The following is an 8,197-nucleotide window of genomic DNA, read 5'->3' as shown; positions in this document are numbered from 1 at the left end:
TATAAGTGTGCTGCTGGTTTCTACTGCCTAAGTGCAGCACCCTGCACTTGTCAGTGTTGAAACGCATCCTGTTTATGTCAGCCCACTCCTGTAACCCATCCAGGTCTTATTACAGTCTTTCCCTCCCTACTAGCGTGCTCACCTCACCCCAAATTTTGGTATCATCAGCGAATTTAAACAGGTTGCATTTCACCCCGTCGTCCAAATCGCTGATGATGTTGTTTATTGAAGGCCCCAGGACAAGGCCCAACCTTCAAGGGGCTAGCTGCTCAATGTTTCCTGATCAAATGGGACTGTGAAATGCGGGGGCACGTGTTCTTACGCCTTGAATGTCCTTGTTCATCACAGCTCTTCATTACAGCACTCGGGCCAAGCAAAGCCAAGTAAACCACAGGTAATTTGCTACTGCTCCAGTGCAACAGGGCAGAATTTGGCCCTGTACATTTCCAGCTAAAAACCACACAAAATTTCATCACGTCAAGACAAGAAGGGCCCACCTGATCTCTTGAATGCCCGACAGTTATATAAGCTCTCCATGCAACCCCTACTAAAAATCAACAGGGGTCCTTCCAAAGACAGATGTGCAAGACTGAATCGAAAGGTTGTAAGGATGCTTGGCAGGAAGTGTGAGCAGAAGCCTTCTAGCACATGGTCCTAAAAAGATGTCAAAAGCTTCTTTAGGGCTCGTCTTCGCTGCACTGCTAGTGCAAGGCCGTCACCCCAACTTGGCTCCTAACAAGATTCCCACCACGCGAAAGTGTTTTAACTTGAGCTAAAAGTGATGGGATAACTTGGAGTAGCTGGCCTGGAGGGGACGGGGGGACAGGATGGCGCTGCAGCCACTGGAGATGGTCCCTGCTGCATCACCACTGCACTCTTGTCACTGCTAATCCAGTTACTGCGCTAAGTCACGTAGTAGCTCAAGTGTTCTCCCTACAGCCTAAAAGGCTCTGCAGCTTTGCTTCATTTTTAATGAAACCTCAGATTTATACAAATCTACCGTAATATCTGGATTGGCTTAGTTAAGTTACAAAGCCCATTTGGATGCCGTCAGTATTTATCAAACATCGTGCTTCACACAGGAATATTAGCAAGTCTCCTCATTTTTCTTACACTGACTCTCTCTCTTGGCCTGTCCGCCCTTCCCCCTTATTAGTCAGCTTTTCTACTGATGGAAGCCTGCGCTGAACAGAGAAACAGAAAATAAGCATCCCTTTCTTTTTCTAAAGAAATGGATGCTATGGACTGCTTTACAGAGAGACTTGTCGTATTGGTGTAACCAGTTTCTGATATCTCAAGCGTTTCAAGGCAAAGTCTGAAAAAAACAAAATTTGATGACACCTAAAAATGTGTCACCTAAAACCTGGAGGAAGAGGACCGTGAAAGCTTGGCTAAGCCTACCCCAACCAAGAAAGTTGACCAATAAAAGATATCACCCACAAAAATCCTCTCATTTAAATATATTGTCTTGTTTTTGGACAATGGAGGTACAAACACAAAGCATGCAGTATGATGAAGTTATGTTCCTTTTTTTATTTTATATTTTTTAAAGAGGGTATAAAAAACTAGCAGCCCGTAACTTTTAGAAACTTCCCTGCCTTTAACCTCTTGTCTCGAGACAACTAGTGTTTGCTATGAAGGTGACAATACCAATAGGCACCAGGAGTGTTCAGAGTTAAGGGCGGGAGTGACAGCCCACAATGAAGACACGGGGGCAGGATACAGCCAGGCAAGGCGAGTGCCACACTTCACTCAAGGATGACAGCCTGGGGGGACATGAGACTACATACAAGGTTAAAAGGCAATCAGGACTCATAGCAGAGATATCTTTTATTAGACCAACAAGATTTTTGCCAAAAAAATTCTTTAATTGCAAGCTTTCAGGCACAAACACCTTTCATCCGGCATTGGTGCATTGTTTTTTGGCAAAAATCTTGTTGGTCTAATAAAAGATATCATCTCCTCTATGAGTCCCGATTGCCTTTTCCCCTAGACCAATACAGCTACAACCTGGACACCTGATACAAGGTTAAAAAATCTTTCTTGCCCATGCTAAGAGAAACCATCAGCCCTGAGTTGCCTAAGTTGTTCCAGTTCAATATATAAAAAGGCAGCTGCACATTAATATTTCTGCAGTGATCTACCTCAAAAACCAAAAGATGCTGTCAAGAAGAGCAAATACAAATTAGATTAACACAAGCTGCTCCACCACACATCTACAGCCATTATGTCCCTGTAGATGCTAAAACTGACCTTTCCTACAGCCCTTAAGATGGGACTTGACACTGCCTCCGCCCCTCTGCTTAAAGGGTACAATCCCATGATGTCTGTACACTCGGTATGGTCCTGGGGCCCACACACTGGACTGAAATGCAGGAGACCAAGGGTCTATTCTTGGTTATACCTGTAACCCATTATACCTCTTCTTAAGGTTGCAACGTGTTTCTTTCCTCGCTGTTGCCTTTTGCCTTCTCTATTCAGGTTACAAGGTCTTTGGGACAGGTCCCAAATGAAGCCCTAATAATCCTGTAAGAACCAACAGCATGCTGATTGATTTCTTTCTGGTTCCAGTCTGCCAGACCAGAGACTCAGCAGTATGTGCCAGTGCCCAGTCTACAGTGGTTCTCAACTGGGGTGCTACTGCAGCCACAGCCAGGTGAAACTGCCACCGTTTCCATCATTCAGGGATGTAGTTGGTAGCCGTGTTGGTCCAAGACCAACAGAAATGCAAAACTCTAAAATGTTTGGTTCAGAGACAATATCTTTTATTAGACCAAACTAAGACATCACAAAAAACAAAACAAAACCATCTTTCTTTGCAAGCTTTCTGGCTCATGTACCATCTTTAATTTTCCCTAAGCCTGAGGAAGGGTGCAAGTCCCCACATTTTTCTACCTAGGAGGCTTGCCATCTTTAAATTTTCCCTGAGCCCAAAAGCTTGCAAAGAAAGATCTTTGTTTGCAATGTCTTAGTTGGTCTAATAAACGGTATTATCTCCAAACCAAGAGTTTTAGAGGTTTCCATTCCCGTTTCCGTGAGGCACGTGTAGAGCCCGATGAGAGAGTATCTGCAGGAGGATGGACCAGGCACTCCTGCTTGCATTAGTTTAATCTGATAAAGTTGATAAGCTGAGACAGTACAGCAGTGGTTCTCACCTGGGGGGGCACTACATTCAGAAAACAATTATGGGGGTGCCTTGAATCTAATAGGGTTGACAATCACTGCTCTAGTTTTCCTTAAGCTGCACATGTCCAAATTCACACGAGGTACAGGACAGCAGAGCTATACTAGCATTTTGTAAGGGGGGGGGAAAAAAAAAAAAAAAATCCAGGCCGCTAGTCAAAAAAGCCTGAAGCAACAGCTGAAAAACCAAGTCTGAGTTTAACATCCAAACACGTATTCAGATCCAACCCTCCCCCAGAAAGTTAACAGTGAAAAAAAACCCCTCAACATGTTCTTGAATCTTTGAATGTGGCAGCTAGAAATTATAAAATGATTTTAGTTAGAAAACAACACAAAACAAAAAAACCCCAAAAACAAACCTGTCAGTCATCAGATTCAACAGGGCTGGGACTTTCCTTAATAATGCTGCAAACTGGATCCTACTGGTTAACCACACTAATACTCCCTAGCGCCTGTTACAAAGAAGAGGAAGAATGAACCGAAAGCCGATTGCTAAACACATTCCACGCCATTACTCAAATCTTCCAGAAAGCAGATAGAGTGACAAAAACAAGGAAAAGATAATCCACGTTAAGACACACTCGAGGTAACATCAGGTTTCCAGTCATTCCAGCACTGTCCTTAGCGCCCGCTGCGCTTGCACAGGGTGCTAGGAGCTACAGAGAAATCCCAGGTGAGGAAGAGGGACATCCAAGCTCACCCCATCTCGGGGCAGACAACCTGCTTTACACCTGGAAGAGCGGACACAGTGCGGTCATCATGTTGTTATGTGCCACGACAGCCCTCATGTTGACAGAGCAGTCCCAGGAGTTCGCAGTCTATTCAAATGTGTGAAAGAATTTATCGCAGAGGCATCTGGGCTGACAGGAAGGAGTTTCAGTAGGACTACTGGCAGACAGTCACGCTAGATATGCAGAAGAAGTGCATCCTAATTTCACGGTATCTATATTTCACAAGGCCACCAAACACCCCTCCCCTCCCCTAGCGGTTTGGCATCTCTCACCCTCCAGTGCAAACTTCTCCAACTATTACAGGACCATACAAGTCTTCTCTGTGGACTCCCCACCACAAACCCATCTTCACCCAACTCCCCGTGCATCTCCTCTACCTCCCTGGCGTGTTCATCTGCCCCCTGATCTCCCTCAAACGCCCCCTGCTCTTCCCTTCTGACCCAGATTCTCGAGCCGCAACGTGCAGCCTAACCAAAACTGCTTTGCAACAGAAATGGTCACACGAATGACTCATCTGAACCGCCATGGCATCCTAACACTTGGTAAGCCCAAACCTCACCCCCGCCTCTGCCCACCCAACTCCCCCCTGTTACCAGAGCCCATTTTTCTAAATCTGCCAGCTGCGCACAGTACTTTCACCGGCGAGGCATCCTGTTGGCGTCACTGGAGCTACCTGCATGGACCGCACTGGAGCTCGTGGACTGCCGAGAGCGTTACTCCGACTATCCAGCGTTTACAAGGACTGAGCTGTGAGGCCAAGTTCTCCAGGGCCAAAATATCGTCTTCGTCGTTACACTTGTTCCTCCAACAATACTATTGTGGTTGGTGACTCACTTCACTCCTTACCTCAACAGGTGTTGCTAGAAATGCCACAGGAGTTTGGACAAACACATGGCATACGCAGCTCAGGGCTTGGGCTGGGCCATCATATTTCAGGACAGTGTCACCCACCCTCTAAGTCAGGAGCGCACAAAATGGCAGGTCCGGCTGGCAGTGGACTTCATTGCCCGCGCGGCTGGGGCCGGTCTCCAGGGAGACCCCAGCAGCACCGGCAATGCTGAGGTTTCCGTGGAGACCCGCCCCAGCAGCGCTGGCAGGGTGGGCAGCGGGGCAGGGGCTTGCTCCAGAGCAGCTGGGATCTTGCAGCGGTGACAGCATTGTCCGGAGCCAGGGCAGAGCTGCGACGTGCAGTCTGCGCAGATCGCAGCTCTGCCCCGGCTCTGGAGCACGCCGTCACCGCTGCAAGGAGCAGGGCAGAGCTGCGATTTGCTGCCTGCATGCCCCTGCCCAGAGCATACAAGCTGCAGATTGCAGCTCTGCCCCGGATCTGGATGAAGCTGTTGCCGCTGCGAGATCCCAGCGCAGGGGCAGGCAATTATTTTGGGCAGAGGGCCGCTTACTGAGTTTTGGCAAGCCATCAAGGGCCGCATGACAGGCAGCCAGAGGCAGATAAGAATTCATTTTCTAAATTTTTTAGGGGCCCTGCGGGCTGGAGAATGGCCTGGTGGACCGCATCCGGCCCATGGGCTGCATTTTGCCCACCCGTCCCAACGGCTCTGGAGCAGCTCCTCATCCCGCCACACGCCCTGCCAACACTGCTGGGGCCGGTCTCCATGGAAACCCCAGCACTGCGCTATCACAGCGCAGCTGCTGCTGGGGTCTCCATGGAGACCGGCCCCAGCCATGCAGGCAGGGGTAGCTGGGAAATGGCCCATGGGCTGGATTTTTGCCCGCGCCTGCTCCAAGTACATAGGGAAGGATGAAGGTAGCAGCCATGCGCAAAGGCTAAAAGCCACATGAGTGTGGGGTATGTGACAGCAAGCTGGTAGAAACAAGAGCTGGGGTGTAGGCAGCAAGTTATAGTTAGCAGTGAACTTTGATGCCACAGCTGTTAGTTTCTGGAATAAGTCTCTGGAGGGAAATGGCAGAATTCTCAGACACCCGACGCATGACCCGGGCATCGCACCACCGCATGCCAAGTGGGAAGAAATGCTGGATGGAAGTAGAGCTCCATTAAGTAACCCGGTCAACAGAGCTTGAAATCATAAAAAAAAAAAGGGAGAAGGTTGGAAGGACCTCAGGAGATCATTTCATCCAACCCCCTGCTCCAAGCAGGACCAGCCCTAACTAGATCATCCCAGGAAAGGCTTTGTCTAACTTTAAAAAAAAAAAAAACCTCCACAGATGCTTCCACCACCTCTCTGGGTAACCTGTTCCAGTGCTTTCATGCCCTCCTCATGGGAAAACTTTTCCTATTATCTAACCCAAACTTCCCTTGCTGCAACTTGAGACCGTGGCTCCTTGGTTTGTCATCTGCCACCACTCAGAACAGTCCAGGTCCAAGTCCAGCTCAGTTTTAGTTGTTAAATTCCTCCTATAAATTAACAGTTCCAGACTGGGGGGAAAAAAGAATTTTTTTTTTTCCTTTAAAAAAATAAATCAAAGTGACCAATTCAGAAGTTGCAAGAATGAAAAGGTATTATCTTCTAAATGAGTTGGAGAAATAGGGAAGTGAGGCAGAAGATTAAAAATGAAATACAGAATTTAAATAATCATTTAAGTTTGTTGAAAAGGATATCTTAGCTTGGTTTGTCTTCTAAATACCCGGACACATCGCTACACACACACACACACTTTCAGTAGTTTCATAATTTTTTTGGTCATTTAAAATCAGGTGATTCTGCACTAAAGCCAAAGCAATAGCAAAACATCATGCCAAGCTCCCTACCGAAAGAGGTGTACATACTACAGGAAAACGGGGATGACTAGCTCCTGCTGTACTAAATGTGAGAGAAGCTACCCAGGCATGCTGACAACATACTATCAAAAATGTAGACGTGTGTATAGCTTTATGACCAGCAGCCTTGACTCCGTTCCGGAATAGATAGCCAAGGTCTAGCTGCCTTCAAGTCCCAGTGACTTGGCTGGAGAGAAGGGGCAAGATCAGCAAGAATTCAGGTAGAGGAGAGCGAGGCGACTCAGGGAGGTAGCTGAAACCGATGGGTTTCAAAAGGAGCCTGGAGTAGAAGCAAGCAGACAGATTTCAATCTGCTCCTGACCCCAGGTGAACACACGAGTGTTATACAATGCGATTATCACCCGACAGTGGCAGCGATACCATCAGCCCGACGCACCAAGCTGCTTTGCGTGTGTCTTAGCCATAAAACAAGTAAACAGCAGTTTTATTTCTTTACTTGAACGAATGCGTTGGAAGGCTGATCCAACTGCTGCATCCAGCAAGGAGGGCATTATTAACCACGCAGCGTCAGATCCGCAGCACTCAGGGAACCACCGTCCATACGTTTGAGAGCGCAGGGAATATAGCTTGTGTTTACTCACACCGTTGTTACAGGCTGGGGCAGGGCTTGCATTGCTCGGATGCTCCCCATGACGTTTAAAGCAGCACCGTGTCAGGATGTGAATTTAATACTCCGCTTCTCAGAAAGAGACGAAAGCTCAGCTCCTAGCTCTGTATTTCAGCACCTGCATCAGCAGCCCAATTTCTGTCTTGAGGCTCAGACTGCCAACTACTCAAAGGCAACAAGCGCTCAGCACCCAAGACCCCAGCCCTGACACCAGGAGTGATTTTTAGCCTGTGGGGAGCACAAATTTCAGGGAGCACAAATTTCTCTTTTGTTTCTGGAAGTCCCCATCCCCATTGACCCCCTCCTCCCCCCCCTTGTTTCTTTCTGCAGGGATACTTGCAGCGCCAGCACTGACTTGCCAAGAGCAAACATCCTCCTACCACGTCAGCCAGGTGAGGTTAACCGCAGCCTTACCAAATAACAGCCTCTCCTGGGAAGGGGAGCAATGAAGCTTTTGGGAGCCAGTTTGTTCAAGCCCTACCTGCAGACATTCAAACAAAGGCCATTAACATGCTAACGACAGGCCCGGAGGGAGACGCAGGGAGACCGGCGCCCGCATGAAAGGCATCACCCGCAAACACCCCTGACCCAGCACAGCAGCACCGCCACCCGAAGAGCGGCTCACCCTGCTCACACCCGGCGTCTGACCGAGGCACCGCCCGCTCCACCAGCGGTTGGGGACCGCACGCACCACCTGGAAAATCCCAAATCTCCCATTTCCAATTTTTAAAATTTTTTTTCGGACGACGGGAAAAAAACAGCAGAGCGATTCTGCCGCGCGCATCTCCGGGAGACCGGAGGGTTTGAACGCGCCGGCTTCCCAGCGGAAATCTCAGGGTTTATGCGAATCACGCACGCCCACCCAAGGGTGCTACCACCGCCTGGCACCCTGCAGAGGCTCCCCCCACCCCCGGGCTT

The sequence above is a fragment of the Crocodylus porosus genome, unplaced genomic scaffold (assembly GCF_001723895.1).
Source record: "Crocodylus porosus isolate Cpor-Errol unplaced genomic scaffold, CroPor_comp1, whole genome shotgun sequence".
In the NCBI taxonomy this organism is placed as follows: domain Eukaryota; kingdom Metazoa; phylum Chordata; order Crocodylia; family Crocodylidae; genus Crocodylus; species Crocodylus porosus.
The sequence above is the reverse complement of the archived record's forward strand: the minus strand, read 5'-3'. Positions refer to the sequence as shown.